We start from the raw sequence: 18,954 nt of genomic DNA, 5'->3' as shown, positions 1-18,954 counted from the left end.
TCAGAATGGAAAGCTGTAGGAATATTTGTTTTGTGAAGTAGGTTGCAATGGGGAAATTTGCAATTAACGGGATTGCAGCTTCAATATACATTTATTTTTTAGACGCCTGTCTAAAGCTGCTGTTATAATGGCAATCATTTAGTTTAGATTTCGGGAGACTGATATCCATGAACCAGTTCTCTGCTTTTACCTTATTAAAACCCTCTCCTTTATCCCAGAGACAGAACTGTTGAGCCATGAAAAACTCAAGATCAGTCTCCCAGAATCTAAACGAAATAACCTGACTGTGTAAAAGCGGCTTAATGGCAACATGAGAAGGTTTTAGATTTCATCCCTGGTCTGCACTGAGCCGGCTGAACCTGACCAGGATGGTGGTAGGGGTTCTCCAACTGGTCTCAGATGGTGCAGGATGAAATCACCTAGGGTTTACCCTCTTGACTACAATCCAGTGACTCCTGGTTGGATGTGCATGTTTGTAATTGCGCATGTTGAACGAAGGAAGGAGTGAATTTAGCTTAGGTGTCTTCCTTGTTGAATATTAGTGACACTGTGTAACCTCTTATATAAAGAAGCATCTCTCGGGCGCAGCTCCGAGAGCATCTGGTGTCCTTGGAAACATATGAAGGAAACAGTCAATATCTACAGATGGTAGATAATTTGTTGATAATTGGTGCTAATTAAAAAGCTAAGTTCTGCTTTACTTCTTTTAGTTCTAATTCATAATATAATCATTTCTCCTTTGTTGAGCAATGTCTCGATTTTCAAATTCTCACCCTTGTTTTCAAGTCCCTCCAAGGCCTTAACCCGCTCCCTATCTCTGTAATCTCCTCCAGCCCTAAAACCCTCCGAGATCTTTGTTCTCCTCCAATTCTGGCCTCATGAGCATCCTCAATTTTAATCACTCCACTATTGGCGGCCGGGCCTTCAGCTGCCAAAGCCCTGAGCTCCATATTTCCCTCCCCAAACCTCCTTGCCTCACTATCCCTCTCTTCTCTTTTAAGCTGCACCTTAAAATCAACCTCTGACCATTCTGCCCGAATATCTCCTTATGTGGCTCAGTGTCAAATTTTGTTTGATCACGTTCCCATGAATGTCCTTGGGACTATTTACTATGTTAAAGTCCTCTTATAAGTAAAAATTGAATTGCTTTATAGTCCTGTATTTGAATGCCACCCTTGCTTATTGATATAGATTAGTTAAAGGTTTTATCCTTGCTGTGTTATTTATCCCATTATGCTGCCAACCCTCAGCTACTTTCCATATTGGAAGCATAGATGGAAATTGCTTAATTCATTTTATTAACAGTCATAACTGCTGGTAGTGCTGATAACTAGCAATTCGGCCCAACTAATCCATGCTGGTATTTATGCTCCACTCTCATCTTTTCTCATTTAAACATGCCATCATAATGTCCTCTTTGAGTGAGCAAGGGCCCAGCATTGCCACCTCTCCCTCCAGTGTTGGACCTCAGTCCCATAGCTTTCTTGGCCATAGCCAATCTGATGCCTAAAAGCTGCCAGGTCCTCTTAATTTTGGGGGGCTTCTCTGGCTCCTTTAAACATTCCCTGCCTGTTTATGTGCTGAAAATGCTAGTCCTGCTGCAGCACCACCAGGGTTTTTTAACCAGTGGCTTGCCCCCTCTTGGTGGGGAGCGATTCCGCTGAGAATCCTACCTCTGTAGCTAATGATTCCCTGACCTCCCAGTGGGGCAGCTTAAAGAAAGTCCAGCTTTTTACATCTGGGTTCACACATGAAGAATGATTACTTCTGTGAACTACTGAACGACGACCATAAAACTGGACCTCAGCATTAGTCAGTGCATTAAGGAGAGAAGAGGAGAAAAACAGATAGCAGTAAATGGATGTTGGCGATTGCATGCATGGAACTGATTTTAGAAAGGATTCTGATAATATTCATTAATTACGTCGTCTTCATGAAACAGGACAATGGTGACTCCCTCGTTTGCTTTTGTAAATTGTATATATTATTTATTTAAACCACCAGGATGTTTGAGTTGGAAAAATGCATAAAACATACAAAACATTCTTTAAGTAAGTTATGACTGGCATTTCTCTGCATTATTTAATACCATTTATTTTTGTTTCATTCTGTCAAATATTGACACAATACCTGTGCTGAAGCTACCCCTTATGGGATTTTATTTTGACAAAATTATTATGAGTAGTGATTCTGTTCAATAGCATCATCACTGTCATAACATAAATTCTTTATCTCTCTCAAACCGAGCAACTGGATGAACATACACCTCTTTTACTGTGACACTGTCTGACGTAACATTTTGATTTCAATAGAGAAATCACATCAAACAACCTCTACCATAGCGCCCGCTGATATAACAAATGATGTTTGCAAGTCCATCTTTCACAAATAAGCCATGTTTGGTAAAATATATAAATCTGGAAACGTAACATTCTATCAGAATCTAACAATAAGCTAGGTTAATATTTCAAGTGTGATGAAGGGTCCCACCTGAAGTATTAAACTATTATAGTCTTTTGGATACCTAATAAACTGCTGTGCATTCCTTCAGATTGCTTTATTTCAGATTTCTAGCATTTTGGGTTTCTTTTTGCCTTGATAAAATACAGCTCACTGGAATGTTTTCTGTTACAACCTGGCGCTTTCTGACTCGTTGTCACATATAAAAAAGCTACTTCGTGTATGGGTAGCAAAAGCAGCTTTGGAAAAATACTGGCATTTCCCCATTGTTATGATGCTAAACCATGAGGAATAAGATTTAATCCCTGCTTCAGGTGAGATTGAAGGCACCAGTGGGAATTGTAGAATTTTACAGCACAGAAAATGGCCATTGGGCTTGTCGACTCTGTGATGACATTCATCTCCACATGAACCAGCTACTCTCCTGGTCCCTGCCTGTACCTTTTCATATGCCTCTTTTTCAAGCACTATCTCATTCCCTTCCAAAAGAATTCATGGGCTTTGCACAGCAGCTGTTTAAGGCAGAGAGAACTGTGCATTCCAACCACCCTCTTTGTCAGGAATTTTTCCCCCTTTAATTCTTTTTCATTCTCAGAGTATGATTGAGGGAATAAACTAGGTGGCTCAGGTGGAGAAATGATCCATGTGGCCTGTTTCTGAGCTGTAACATTTTTTCATACATCACAACAGCGAGCACTCTTCAAAAATACTTAATTGGCTATAAAGTGCTCAGGGAGACTGTGAAAGGTGCTATAGAAATTTTGATTCCTACTGTTTTAAAATGAACTATTATATATTCATTTGAATTAACACATGATCTTCAGTTTCATGAAATGAAAATTAACTTGTGTACCTACGCCGGGTATCTCCTTGGGCTTCTCCCACTTTACCAGTGTAAGTTTGGTGGAGATCACATTCATGCCCACAGATAGGGTCACTGCCTTACTTGCACAAAAGTTATGGTTATGGAGTGGGAGAAGACGCGAGGGAATTTTGCCAGTAGAGTTTCTCATTCATAAGAAAATAAGAAATCAAAAGCCATTCCTTCATCAAAAGCTCTGACTGCCCACCTATCCCAGCCACCTAAATTCCAGAGGGGAAATTTTGCATAAATGCTTTTTAGTATCCGAAGATAATCAAGGAAAGTTCCTGAAGATTCATTCGTCCTTGCATTCTGTAGTGGTGTGCTTCAAAATGCTTGGAAACTGACTGAGAACAGGATATTTTGTAGAGGATCTATCTCACAGTGACTTTGAGTTCTGGTCCAGTGACAGCATGAATGGGCAGATGAGCCCACTGTCACAGATGTTACCCGAATGCTTCAGACAGTATGTCTCTCTCTCTTCCTCTTAATTTTAAGCAATCAGGAGTCCCTTTTGCAAAGTTAAGGCAGTCCTGATGAGCAAAGAGAGGCTTCAAATATGCACATTCAACTAGGAAGCATTCTGTCTCCATGGCAACTCTGATTACTGGATTGCAATTGACAGTATTTCTTATAAAAGTATTCATTTTCTCAAGTGCATATTTCATTTACACACTTAATTATGTTTAAATGTTACACTATTTAAATTTTTACATGTATCCCAGTAGTCCCAACCTCCAGACTGCCTTCTCTCAACACCTTTCCACAGGATGAAGCCTTGAGAAGATGCAGAAGTACAGTTCTAAAATCACAGTACAACCTTGAAAATTCTGTGGCAGTTTAGATAAATATAGTTCCTTAGGGGGTAAAATGGAGGTAGGAAGCGAGATTCTTTTCAAATAAATCTGCACTTGTTAGCTTTGGTGAGTTTAATAAAAATAATTGTAAATACTCTTTTTAAAAGAAAATGTCAGGCGAATGGCCCTGATGTAAAATTTAATTTCATGATAACAATGACATGAATCGCTAACAATTGAACGTGACTCTTTACTGTTGACTAACATGCTAAAACTCCAGTTAGCACTGAAGCACTCTGACTTAATAGGTTATGCATTCAAGCCCCATTAAGACCTTATCTAACTTCTCAAATGAATTAAAATGATTCCATGAAATTTTTCAAAGGAGGAGCAGTGAGGGTGGAGGATGGGTTCTCTTGGGCCAGGATTTTGTGTTGGTTGAGTGGGCTCGGCAGGAGCGGGAAGGGGTGATCGCGAACCCAACCGCCCCCTGTGATTGGCTCCGCACTGCCATTTTACATGCGCAGGCCAATTAAGGCCCGCCCAGCGTAATACATAATTCTGGCATCAGCGTGAAGGGGGGGCTCAATGTTTGCCAGGTCCCATGGCGACCTGGCAGTTGATTTAGAAACGGCGCAGGCCGCCATTGACTCGGAGGACCGTTTTCATGGAGAATGTCAGTGCTGAACATGGTAGGCGGGAAGGCAGGTCGGCGGGGCAATCGGCCTTGCAGTTTTCCGACGAGCGTCTCGCTGCCCTCCTGGAGGAGGAGGCAGCACACCGGGATATCCTTGTCCCCAGGGATGGGAGGAAGAGGCCCCCCCACCTCACCAAAAATGCCTGGGAGGAGGTGGCCTCCAGGATCAGTTCCCATGATGTGCTGAGGCACACATGGGTGCAGGGCCATGAGTGCTTCAATTATCTCCTGTGATCGGGAAGGGTGAGTACTGTGTTGGCATGGGTCGCTTAGTACACCAGTTAAGAGAGCCCCCCTGTCCACCCCCCTGCCGGACCTCAAAGTTCTTAAGACTGCAAGTGAGTGGCAAATGTCAATGAGGCAGCACTTGGGCAAAGGGTTGAGTCCTGGCTGCTTGGAATGAGTGTCTTGTGGCCCCAGGGTCATGAATCGGCTGGGCCCTGCAAGGTGTTCTTCAGATGGAGTTGGCCAGGCTGCAATGGCAATGCAGGTACAGGGTGGACGAATCTATGCTCCTTTCTCCTTTCAGGAGAAGACATCTCACAATAATGCTGAAAGGTTGCAGACTGGCGGAGGACCAGTCCACCTTCTAACCTTTTCCAGATACGAGCAGGAGGCACTGGAGCTGGAGAGGTGCCATGTGCCTAGGTCAACTGGCCGCGGTGAGGTTGGGGTGTCACAGGGAGGGAAGAGTGCAGTGCATTGAGGTCAGAATGTCTGACATAGCAACCATTCCACTGTTGTCTCTATATTGATGTGAGCCTTGAACATGGAATCCCGATAGATAATGGAAAGATGAGGGCACCCTGATCCGGGTGCCAGGCATGCACAGTAACAGTGTAATGACTTCAACAAATGACAGCTTGTTCTTCCTTTCAAGGTCACCAGTAGCTCATCAAGGTGAGGAGCCCGAAGGCCCATCACTGACCCCAGAGGACAGCAACCATCACAACGCACCTGCGTCACACCCTCTCAGCCAAGCAGGCACCAGTGCAGACAACAGCACTTCGCTGGGCATTATATTGGCGGATAGTATCTCGGTACACAGCGGTGAGGGCACTTCACACTCGCTTGAGGTGCAGGCAGAAGCAGAGGGTACCCAGGGCGCTGGCAGTCAGACAGCTGCTGGGGACCAGGAACATACTCAGTCGGTGGCAGATGATGTGCCCCTGGAGTCGTCCCTGAGGCAGCAGGCGCTGGAAGTCCAGCAGGGTGTGCGAGAGGATCTGGCGGAGATACATGAGGGAATGCATGCCATGGTCTCCATTGTGGGGGAGTCCATGCAGAGCATGAGCAATGCAGTGACCCTCATGGCTGAGTGCACTGCCTCCCCCATGGAGTGGGTGGCGACTCTCATGGAGTGGCTCCTCCAAGAGCTCAATCAGGGCTTCCTGGGGATGACCTCGGACCTGCAAGCCCTCACACCGGCAATGACCTCAGGTAGTCACTGTCAGTGTGGGATATGGATTGGGAGCCCCGTATCCCAGCTAGGTTCCCATGCATCAGTGGTGAGCAGGGAGGTCCAAAGCGACCTGACGTTGGCACACAGGCTGCTTGTTGTCTCTGCAGACTACTCTCAGGGCACTCCGGATGAGGGCAGCAGCTCCTCCGCCCCTCTGCCAGTGACCGTGGCGTCCGACGAGGCTGTGGCAACTGGGGAGATGCCAGCCGTGTCACTGGCCACTCCCTCCCAGATGAGGCCAGCACAGGCTCCACTGGCCAGAGGACGACCGCCAAGGTCATCAAAGCCTACAAGACAGCAGAATGAGCAGGCTGTCTCCAATGCCGGTTCCAGCAAGGGGGGAGCACATAGACGTAGCACCAGCAAACGCAAACTTAGAGCATCTTAGGCACAACACGGGCTTATCACTGGTGATACTTTTTTGCCCCACTTTTAAGTTAGTTGTTAGTAGGTATGATGGAGAACACCTTTCCATTTAATTTGTTTTATGTATGCCAGGCACCACACCATTAAATGTGCTTGTGTTCAACAAGCCACTGTGCTTCATTAGTTCTGCAGGTGAAGGGTAACCCATGATGTTATGAGTGACTTGTTTGTCATTAAGCTTTATTGAAATGGCATATAGTGCATGTTGTTCACTGTAAATGTTCCTGTCAGGTATCGACTATGGAGCCTGCAGTCCTGGCATGTGGTCGAGGTTCATCTTTGATAGGCTAGCTGAAGGAGCATTGGATCAAAGCCTCCCAGGTGTTCCTGCCTCCCTGGATGTTGCCCAGTTCAGGGTCTATCCCCTCAGCGTTCTCCTAAGCATAGTCGTCTTCGGACTCATTACTGGACTCATCATCTGCTGCCAAAGCAGCTGCATCAGCATCATCTTCCTCCACTGTGTGCCTCCTTTCCAGTGCCAGATTGTGGAGAGCACAGCATGCAACCATTATCAGTGACACCCATCCGGGGGGTATTGCAGTGCGCCCCCTGAACGGTCCAGGCATCGGAAGTGCATCTTGAGAAGACTAATGGTTCTCTCTATCACCGCCCTTGTGGAGGCATGGCTCCTGTTGTACTGCTGCTTGACCTCTGTTCTTGGATGGCGGAGAGGCGTCATGAGCCACCTTTTGAGGGGATAGCCCTTGTCGCCCAGCAGCCATCCATCCAGCTGGGCTGGAGCACTGAAGAGCCTCGGCACCTGGGAGTGTCTCAGGATGTAAGCGTCATTGCACAGACTTGCAGAATCTGCATCCTATGGCCACACACTATCTGCACGTTCATGGACTGGAATCCCTTCATGTCGATGATGGCACCCGGCTCACCCTCTGGCGCCTTGATGGCCAAGTTGGTGTAGTCAATTGCACTCTGGATGCGGGGGAACCCAGCAATCACGGCAAAGCCTCTGCCTGGCTGGCCTCGTCTGTGCGGTAGTGAATGAAAGTCAATGCATGCCTGAACAGAGTGTCCGTCACCAGCTTGACACAACTGTGGACAGCTGATTGGGAGATTCCACAAAGATCACCCACTGACCCCTGGAAAAAGCTGGAGTCATAGAAGTTGAGGGCCACTCTGACCTTCAGTGCCACTGGCAGGGGTGTCCACCCATGCTGTTGGAGCTGATCTTGGCCTATGATCTGACAAATGGAGGTCACTGTCTCCCTTGAGAGGCAGGAGCCTCCTTCAGCATTGCACCTCAGACATATATTGAGGTAGCTGCATCGCCAGCTGTAAACCTTGGCAGCAGGATAGTGGCGCCTTCTGTGGCCCCTTCTGCCTTGGACTTCCTGTTGGACCTGTGCCCCTTGTACCCACACCTGTCCTCCCACAGATCGCTCCCCTGGAGGCTGAATAGGGGTAACTGGCCTCCTCCCTACTCTGGCCCTCTCTTCCTCCTTAGAGGAGGTGCTTCCAGCAGACACCACAATCCCTATTCCCAGGGTAAAAGAAGGCTGTCTGATACCTGGAAGGCCCCAAGTGTTATGACTCCTCTAGACTGAACTGAAGTCTGATATTTCTGTCAAAGCAGTTCTGAAGCGAAATGAAGTTGTCCTGTTCACACAAGCAAGCAGCAGTAAGTTATAATCAACAACTTGCATTAGCGAGCCTGCTCACCCCTCTTATCCTGCCCGTGAATGAGGTTTTTGAAAATGTGGCCTATCCGCCTGCCCGTTGCGCCCGTGTGATGTCCTGAAAATCACACAGGTTGTGTAAAATCAAAGACAATTGCTGCCTCAAGGGCCTTAACTGACCCGTTAATTAATGGCCGGCACGCCTCCATCCTCATTGCATGCCCACCTATCAAAATATCGTGATGGTGCGTGGCGATGTCGGGATGCATGCCCGACATCATCGCGAATCATTTTACATTCCGGCATGTCGGGCCTGCGCCCTGAATATAAAATTTCTGCCTTGGGGTCCTGACCAACATTTCTCCCTCAGACAACGCCATCAAAAACAGACTAATTGTTCACTTATTTCATTTGCTCCCTGTGGGAACTTGCTGTGTGCAAATCAGCCACCAGCTTTGCCTTAATAGCAACAAAAACAGTGATTGCACATCACTAAAAATAATTTGATGGCAGTGAGACACTTTGGGATAACTGGGGACATGAATTGTGCAATATGAGTATAAGACTCTCTTTTCTTTTAGAAAGAACCAAGAACAGCTGGTTGCCAGTACTATCTTAACACATCAGAAAAAGAAAGTTCCATGGCTTCTTCACCACTAGCATATTGCTAAGTTAATTCATGAGACCTACTCATGATGTAAAATAGCAGTTGTAATCAAGCACAAAATTATTCTATTATTAAGATGCACATTGAAGGAGTATTTATAAAGTTCTCACACTTTATCCGATCATGAGGTGGGGGTGGGTGGTGGGAGGGGGGGAGTCAAATTGGCTTGCGTAGATTTTAAGGCACTAATTTATTGAGCAGTTCTGAAACTCAGAAGATTTTTAAATGGTAGCAGAACCCTGAAGTTGAATTGTGCCTTAAACTCACTGCAACATTTGCTAGTAATTTAGCCCACTGCCAACATTTACTTTTTAACCTTAAAATTACACTATGTTAATAAAGGGGTAACAATGCTCTGTGAAAATGCAGAACATTGTGTATATTTCATGAATACATTAAATGTGTATATTTCATGAATATATTAAATTGTGCATGCAAATAATTAAACAGGAATTGTGCTCAGCAGTACAGGCCAAAATTTATATTGTATGAATGACATAATTTTATTCTTATTATTTTCTTTCAATTTTATCCCCTTCTCCTTCTCCCTGTTGGTGTGGTATCATCCCATTGGTAACTCAACCAATGGACTTTACTTAATGCATATACTTAGGCAGTGAATGTCAGCAGCCGGTTTGACTGTGAAATGTACAACATTTAAGCTTGGTTGTGTTATCGTGTACACACTTCCCAGAAAGGGTCACTGTGTGGCCAAGAGTGGGAATCCTGGCTAACTTATGTTTTGCTCTTTCAAGCGCCGTTAATGTGCTCCAGTTGCTTTACCGACTTCGATCAGATAATTCATCATTGACCAAGGATCGAGCCTGGGGTTTCCTGATCTGAATGGCTCATTAGGACATTGTGTGATGCATGCAGCCATTGGGGCTGCTATTCTGCTTGTTCCAAGTTCCGTGGAGCCTCCCCAGTGGGCAATAATTCTTTTGTGACGATAGCCCGTGCTTCACAAATTTCTTCCCTAGTTGCCCTCATTAGCTTCGGAAATAAGGTATCTGTCTCAGGGGATTCGTTCATCTAAGGTCCTTCTAATTTATCAAGTATCTCCGTCACTGAGTTCAGAATAACTGGTTATTGGTTATGCTACAAAAATTGGATTTCAAGTTAGTAGTACCCTTCTAGAAGCTACTTATATGTATTTTGCCATTGAATTCAGGTCCACTTTTAATTTGGAGTTCAGATATCCTTTCCCACTTGCTTTTCTAATATTGAAAAAAGCAGTACTCCAATTCCGATTAGTTAACATACAGCATGGACCAGGAAGTGAACCTAGGAACTTCTAGTCACTGCAGCTTTGTACCAAGTCCCGTGCTGCATTTAGCTACGAAGGTATTCGAGAAGTGGTGTTTTATTTTCCTAATAGAACATTAACATTTAACCACGTGGAGCATAGCAAATTAATAATGCAAATTAAATGCAAAAGAATAATGCATTCCATGGGATCCTTCAAATAGTGATGTTACTTGTGAGGAGAAACTTAACACTTATGGTGACTTGTGAGTTAGCAGGGATGATCTTGTGAGGCTTTGCTTCCACCATAAAACATAGGAGCAGAAATTAGGCCAATCGGCCCATCGAGTCTGCTCCGCCATTCAATCATGGCTGATAAGTTTCTCAACCCCATTCTCCCGCCTCCTCCCCGTAACCTTTGATCCCCTTACCAATCAAGAACCTATCTAACGATCTTAAATACACTCAATGACCTGGCCTCCACAGCCTTCTGTGGCAATGAATTCCATAGATTCACCATTCTCTGGCTAAAGAAAGTTTCTCCTCATCTCTGTTCTAATAGGTCTTCCCTTTACTCTGAGGCTCTGCCCTCGGGTCCTAGTCTCTCCTACTAATGGAAACATCTTCCCCACGTCCACTCTATCCAGGCCTTTCAGTATTCTGTAAGTTTCAATCAGATCCCTTCTCATCCTTCTAAACTCCATCGAGTATAGACCCAGAGTCCTCAAACGTTCCTCATATGTTAAGCTTTTCAATCCTGGGATCATTCTCAGGAGCCTCCTCTGGACCCTCTCCAGGGCCAGCACATCCTTCCTGAGATACGGGGCCCACAATTGCTCACAATATTCTAAATGTGGTCTGACCAGAGCCTTATAAAGCCTCAGCAGCACATCCCTGCTTTTAAATTCTAGTCCTCTCGAAATAAATGCCAACATTGCATTTGCCTTCCTAACTACCGACTCAACCTGCAAGTTAACCTTAAGAGAATCCTGGACTAGGACTCCCAAGTCCCTTTGCACTCCAGATTTCTGAATTCTCTCCCCATTTAGAAAATAGTCCATGCCTCTATTCCTACCAAAGTGCATGAGCTCACACTTCCCCACGTTGTATTCCATCTGCCACTTCTTTGCCCATTCTCCTAACCTGTCCAAATCCTTCTGCAGCCTCCCTGCCTCCTCAATACCACCTGTCCCTCCACCTTTCTTTGTATCATCTGCAAACTTAGCCAGGATGCCCTCAGTTCCTTCATCTAGATCATTAATGTATAAAGTGAAAAGTTGTGGTCCCAACACTGACCCCTGAAGAACTCCACTAGTCACTGGCCGCCATCCTGAGAAGGACCCCCTTATCCCCACTCTCTGCCTCCTGCCAGACAGCCAATCTTCTATCCATGCTAATACCTTGCCTCTAACACCATGGGCTCTTATCTTACTGAGCAGCCTCCTGTGCGGCACCTTGTCAAAGGCCTTCTGAAAGTCCAAGTAGATAACATCCATTGGCTCTCCTTTGTCTAACCTACTCATTACCTCCTCAAAGAATTCTAACAGATTTGTCAGGCATGACCTCCCCTTGATGAAACCATGCTGACTTTGCCCGATTTTACTATGCACTTCCAAGTATTCTGAAATCTCATCCTTAATAATGGACTCTAAAATCTCACCATCGACCGAGGTCAGGCTAATCTGCCTGTAATTTCCCATCTTTTGCCTCACTTCCTTCTTAAACAGGAGGGTTACATTAGCGATTTTCCAGTCCTCTGGGACCCTCCCTGACTCGAGTGATTCCTGAAAGATCACTACTAACGCCTCCACTATCTCTTCAGCTATCTCCTTCAGAACTCTGGGGTGTAATCCATCTGGTCCAGGTGATTTATCCACCTTCAGACCTTTTCAGTTTTCCTAGCACCTTCTCCTTGGTAATGGCCACCATACTCACCTCTGCCCCCCGACTCTCTTGAACTTTGGGGATGTCACTCGTGTCTTCCACTGTGAAGACTGACGCAAAGTACCGATTCAGTTCCTCCGCCATTTCTTTGTTCCCCACTACTATTTCTCCAGCATCATTTTCCAGTGGCCTAATGTCCACTTTTGCCTCTCTCTTACCCGTCATATATCTAAAAAAAACTCTTGCAGTCTTCTTTTATATTACTGGCTAGTTTACCCTCATATTTAATCTTCTCCCTCCTTATTTCTTTTTTAGTTGTCCTCTTGGTCTTTGTAGGCTTCCCAATCCCCTGGTTTCCCACTGCTCTTCGCCGCCTTTGAGTCGCACTAGGTAGGAGCACAAGACAGAGAGATACGGACAGTAACTCTGGGGGTGATTGTGGAATGTGCACTTCCACTTAGCAATGCTCCAACTGGGAATGGACGAGCCACCCAAGTTATCATTACTTGGTAAATCAGTGTTTGCAATTATTTGTCAAGAATTCAGCTTCTTTGGCTTCCTTCGTGAAGGCAACAAGTGTCTGTGGAACTGTACCCCAAAAAGATGTCAATGGCTTCAGAAGAGGACACTAAAATAAAAGCAAAATACTGTGGATGCTGGAAATCTGAAATGAAAATAGAAAATACTGGGAAAAACTCAGCAGGTCTGTCAGCATCTGTGGAGAGAGAAGAAGTGTTAATGTTTTGAGTCCAGTATGACTGTTCTTTGGAATTCCGAAGAAGAGTCATTTTGAACTCAAAACTTTAACTCTGAACCTCTCTCCACAGATGCTGCCAGACCTGCTGGGTTTTTCCAGCATTTTCTGTTCTCGCTTCAGAAGAGGAGATCAATTGGCAAAAAGCAGAACTTATTGGGTCATACAGGCAATAAGGATAGTTGTTATTGCAATGTGCAAGCTGTCCAATGGAAAACATGCTTCTAAGGTGCATTGTTAGCAGATTGTTAGCTCAAACTGAAAGTATGGCAGCTATAAGGGAAGGGTAGTATAATTTGCAGCTAACTAAGCTGAGAATGGCAGACATTGATTCTGGTTGCGGTAAAATATGAACAGTTTTCAACAATGAAACTTCACCTTGCTGTGGAAAATTCATAATTTACATTAGTGAGCAACCCCAGCAATGATGTATATCTTTTTTTAAATGGTAAAGATTATTAATATTCTTACTGGTGATGTTGTATAACCTGTGATTTGTTATTTTAATGATGCATTGTAACTTTTACAGCTTGAGGACAATGACCCAATATAAGATTAAGCATGTGCACTGACCTGTGGTAAAATTGAGTATCCTTGCTTCAGTAAAGAATCAGGTGTTAGTCCTGTGGCCTTGTAATAGAATCTCAGTTTAACAGAGGCTGCTTGTCTATAGAGAAAGAAACAGTTTTCCCAACACTGAGAGAATGATTCAGATTTGAACCTGTAATAGTTCTATACTTATTCCTTTGTGTGCATTCTGATGGTTGCAATTAGATTGGTTCCCGTATATTCTGAAAGGAGCTAAAAATAATGCCATCTGTTTTGATGTAGAAATGCTGCTGCAGTCAGGTGTTAAGTAAAATTAATGTTTTACTGTTGGTCTTGGAAATAAGTTGAATACTTTCCACGCTCAAAATTTTCCCAGTGGGTTAAGCACAATAGACATTTGTAGGCACTGAATTTAATTTTTATTTTATCAAGTTTTTAAAAAAATAATGGCTGTTCCCCCACACAAGTCATACCCAAGTGAATTACCCCTGGCCCTCTGCCCACACAAGCCCCTGTGCAAATGTGCAGTTGTAAGTGTTCAAATGTTCCAGGTTAATCGTCCCTCATGTATATTTTCCTTCCCTTCCCCATGTGTGTGTGTGTGTGTGTGTGTGTGTGTGTGTGTGTGTGTGTGTGTGTGGGGTGGGGGGTAAAAAAAAATCGGCTCAATTTCTGTTCGGTATCATCCACAGATGGTCCCAGTTAGGACCTGGGGACTCGACGTGTGGAGAATGGTTTGTGGGGGCGGCGGCGGCGGGGGGGGTGGGGGGCAGAGGATGGATAAACCATGTTGCGGCTTCTTGGGAGTAATGCATGGTATACCAGAACACTGCACCATCAGGCTGCCTTAGATTAACCTTTGAACAGATCTACTGCAATTGCTGTGACACTGTAATTAATCCCCAAAGTGTTCAATCTGGACTGAAATTCAGTACAGAGCTATGAATGTCTTGAGCAAACAAGCATATTTCTTGTGAAAAGCTTACTGTAGCTGCTGCAGAAGCTCCCATTTATTTCTAAATTATAAGATTTATTACAGTCACATTCAGGGACACAAATATATGCAATCCTAATACAGACGTGTTCTTATGACTATGCATATACTGAGGAGAGTAGCAAAGCCAATTATATTCTTAGCTTTGGGCCTGAACTGATATCAAAACTCAATTTACAATAGCATGTTTTGAAAGGAGTGAGAGAGAAATCAAAATCCAGACTGGCACTGAAAACCAGGAGAGCAAAAAGCAAAGAAGGACCAAGTGAAACTTTCAAAGTCCACAAGCAAAAATTGAGATCAACAGCATAGAGCATTATCACAACCCTATTATGTAAACTAAGTGCTATGTTGCTGCTTGCAAAATCTATTCTAGCACAGTCTGCCTCGTCGCAAACAACTCTGCTTAGACTTTAATGTATTCAGTAATGGCACAATCAGTCTTGTTTATATTTGGTTTGCCATGCAACATTTTTGAGTTTGGGTTGTGTCCTATAATTGTAATAGAATGAGATCCTCTATAGGAAAAAAGCCTTTGTCATTTTATGAACAATGATATGTAATTTGCCAAATGTAGGTTTGGGTAGAGGGACCATTCTGCTCTGAAATTCAGAATCCAAATTCAGAATCTCATTGGATTTCTGGACTGCTTCTTGAGCGGTTCTTGATCTTCAAAATCACTCAGTATTACTTGTGAGTAACTTGTGTTGCATGGCAAGATCCTGAAGCTAGATGAAAGAAGGATTACCACACAGCCAAATGTTGGACATTTAGAGACTCCATCTCTTTGTTATTGAATGCACAGTAGATGCACAATACTGAGAGTGTCTGTTTAGTAACATTTCATTTTTTTTTGAAATGGAGGGGTGGGTGGAGATAAATTCAGGCCAAAGGTTAGGCTTTTAGCACAATATGACTTAATCCTCCTTGCCGTTCAGTGAAGTTGCTGAAAGGCTCCACTGGCTATGTGTGCTGCTTATTTTCACTGTAACGTCTCTTTTGTTCTTAGACTTTTCTCTATTTAAATCGATACGTGCCCTGGTATCAGAGCTCCTGCAAACTGCAGTTTTAGCTCTTTTGTTTAAAAAAGACAGTCGTGCAGTTTTGCAAACTTGGCAGCTGTGCTGTTTCATGGAACTGTTTCATTAGAAAACTGTGACAACTTAGCTGTTTTATTAAAACAGTGTGGCTCACACAATAAGTCAAGGCTGAACAGCCTTTATGTGTGAGAAGGTTTGAAACTGGTCACCTAATAGTGAGTCTGGCCTCTCGGCATTATTTAGCTTCCTATGTAACTCGCATATTTCTCATTTCTCCTCCAACTCCTTGCAAGTATCTGCATAGCATCTGTTGTTTGGAACCAAAAGCATCTTGCATAAATCCATTAACATTTGATGCATTGCACAGTAAAAAGCACAGCTAATTTCTCTGCAGTAAAGTGATAAAATAACCTAAATTTGTGCATAAATATTAAAGGGGAAGGAAAATTGAGGGACAGTACTGTAACAACTACAAATCATAGTAGTAGGCTTTCTTCGGCACATTTCATTTGAAACCTCAGCTTTTCACTACAGAAACCAATAATATACAAAATCATCCAGTTGGTGAAAGCAGTTTAGACTATAACATTCTTTCTCAAATGCCTACAAAGTAAATGTCTTTCACAAGAACAAATTAATTGTTATGCTGAGTAATAAAGATGAACTAAACAGCATGCCAGGAATGAAGTGCCTAAAGAGAGGTTCATATTATCCAGTGCTTTTTGACAAGCAGGTGGAACTGACTAAAGGTAAGAATTAAGCTGTTGGTAATTTAGCGCAAAACGACATTGTTCTGTGGTGCATGGAAACTGAATTAAAAAAGGGAAAGGATAGAGAAGGAAGGGAGTATTTGAGTTATACGCAGGCAGCTTGATCCGGCAATTGGAACGGGTTTGCTGAAAGAACAGGCGTCTTCATTGTCATAAGCTAAACAAGCAGAACGTTTATAAGGCAGCTTTTGGTTTACAGATAATTCCAAACATTTCTACCTTTCCTTGGAGTTCACATAGTTGATGGTTAAATAGCTGAATATGCCTGCATGCATTTTTCTCTTCTAAGTTTACAAATGTTCTTTTTCTCTATATGTTAGTTAAGGCAGACCCAAGGAGTACAGTGACTAATTTTGAGATAGTTGAACACAACAACAGAATAAGCATCAGAAACTTGTCTCATGGGACAATATAGGTAACAATATATTTCTCCTACTCACTCTTCCCCCCCACACAATATAAGCTATTATTGTTTTTTGTAATTAATTTAGCCAAAATTCCAATTTTGTGTATGTGTAGTCAAAAAGGTTGAACTTTGTGTTTGAACAAAATCGTGTTTGGGTGGCATTAGAAAGAAATCCGGTTTTACACAGTACTGTTCCTTTACCTAAAGGCAAGAGAATTTCACAGTTGCCCTACTTTTCCTTTCCCTTATTTAAGTGTTCAAAGAACATGGACAGTTAAGGAACTGAATTAAATGCACAAGCTGCGTTTGTTTTAAATCAGACAATTTCACAAATAGAAGCAAAAGCAGAGCTTGACTTTCCAGCAGCAGCCACAAGTTAGTTGCAACATGAAGCACTTTCTAGCAAACGTGTTCGATGATGGGAGAGATGATGTTTTTGGATCAAGGGAAGAATCTCCCTTGACGGGTTGCAATTGCCCCTGTGTGCCAAGATTGGAAATCAGATTAATATCAGATTAATTTATCAATTTGTATAAACTAATAAAAAAAATTACAAATTAAATTAAATCTCTCTGCATTTCTTTTAAGTCTGGCTTTTCTTGCAAACACATTTTAATATATTATAAAATTCATTGTCAGAAGTTTGATTTGTAGATGCACAGAAAAATTCCCTGTTTTGAGAGTGGTTAGGGTCTTTCAGCCCTCACAGGGTTAAGTAAGCGCTGCGATTACTTGTACTGAGAAATGCCAGTGCTGACTGAATCTGTTCACAAGGGTAGAAAACTTTGTGTGTTTAGACATGGAGGCCTTTTATTTGCATTGTTTCCCCTGCATTTAATGATGTTAATAGAGATTGGATTGCATTGGACTCCTCTGTAATTCATAAAGTAACAAAATGCTCCAAGTAAGTAAAACATGTTAGCGCCTGCTTACCTGTTCAAGGTTTACACATCTTCTGGCACTGTTATTCAAATCAAGCCCCCATATAACACAAGAGATATTCCAGTAAGCGAGGGGGAAAAGAGAGAAAATAAAGTACAAGACGCTCCTGAATGAAGACAGCACGAGCAAGGTACAAAGCCACCAGTCGTTCATGCAACAAGCAAAAAAAAACAGGTTGAGTTTCAAAGCTCCATGGATGCTTCAGACAAGCCAGCTAGTACCCACTGCAAGAGCTCAACTGGAGAACTGAGGGCTCCTGCTGACACGCTTGCTGAAAATTCTGATGAGATCACCAGTAGGTTGGGCTTCTGGATTTGACAGACAGCTGAGGATGTGTTTGGGATCTTGCATTTCCAGCTATCTTGAGGGGCTGTGAAGCTAACCTTTCTAAGTGGACTATTCCATACAGAATACAGTAACTCAGTCATGTGTGTTCTTTTAAACACAACAAGCCGATGGCTGGAATGAGCTGAGACAACAGATCGGAAAAACAGGTTAAATGTGTGACCAGTTACCTGCTGCAACTTGAGAGCTTGCTGATTTTTTAAAATTGTTTTCCTATTTGCCTTTAAAGTATTGTGCAAACCAGGACAGTGGCAGCCGTATTCTTAACATATGAAAATCCTGAGTATCCAGGCATAGTATAGTGTTTGCTACCTGACTGTATGGCCTAGGATCTGCCATCTACACCTGGGAACCTCTGCATTGGGTGGAACTGGCAATTTTAACCTGATACAAAAGTTCAGTGCATTTTATGAAAGCTCTATGCTTTTACTATGTATTTTGCTGCCGTTGTTGTATGCTATTACACAGTGCTATTATTAAGGGAGAGTGTTTTGAAATTATTTCCTACATTCGTTGTAAAATGAGGTTTTGTGGAGTGATACTGCTGCCCCGTTCCACTGAATGAATAAATGTATCTCTGTGTGCCAGAGCTCACAGCATTCAGATGCAGATTAGATATTGCGCACGGAATTTTTACAGCGCAGAAGGAGGCCATTCGGCCTATCATGTATGCACCAGTTCTCAGAATGGGCAGTTTATTTAGTGCCATTCTCCCACCATCCCCCCATAACCATGCACATTCCTACTTTTCAAATAACAGTCTACATGTCTTGATTGAACATCCCCCGCCACACACTTAAGCAGTACATTCCAGACCTTAACCACTTGCAGCGTGAAAAAGTTTTTTCCCATATCGCTTTTTCTTCTTTTGTCAATTACTTTAAATCTGTGCTCTCTCATTCTTGATCCTTTCATGAGTGGGAACAGTTTTGCCCTATCTAATCTATCCAGACTGCTCATGATTTTGAACACCTCTATAAAATCTCCTTGCAGTATTCTTTTCTCCAACGAAAACAGACCCAA

The 18,954-nt window shown here is 43.3% G+C and overlaps 2 protein-coding genes across 5 annotated transcripts in view; one reads left to right on the top strand and one right to left on the bottom strand.

The window, feature by feature from the left end:
• The window catches only part of LOC121272969 (leucine-rich repeat transmembrane protein FLRT1-like), a 148,422-nt gene extending 130,582 nt beyond the window's left edge, over window positions 1-17,840 (bottom strand). For 2 of the 4 annotated variants that reach the window (XR_005941929.1, XM_041179875.1), the window contains exon 1: window positions 17,578-17,840. The gene's annotated coding sequence lies outside the window, so the exon portion shown is untranslated. Of the gene's footprint in view, window positions 1-13,470; window positions 13,553-15,642; window positions 17,124-17,577 lie in introns of those variants that run through there. The other 2 variants (XR_005941930.1, XR_005941931.1) reach the window with 2 other exon arrangements.
• LOC121272970 (ADP-ribose glycohydrolase MACROD1-like) overlaps window positions 1-18,954 on the top strand; it is a 904,756-nt gene that overhangs the window by 182,539 nt on the left and 703,263 nt on the right. The gene's annotated exons all lie outside the window — the stretch shown is intronic.

The sequence above is a fragment of the Carcharodon carcharias genome, chromosome 37 (assembly GCF_017639515.1).
Source record: "Carcharodon carcharias isolate sCarCar2 chromosome 37, sCarCar2.pri, whole genome shotgun sequence".
Lineage (NCBI taxonomy): Eukaryota > Metazoa > Chordata > Chondrichthyes > Lamniformes > Lamnidae > Carcharodon > Carcharodon carcharias.
The sequence above is the reverse complement of the archived record's forward strand: the minus strand, read 5'-3'. Positions and strand labels throughout refer to the sequence as shown.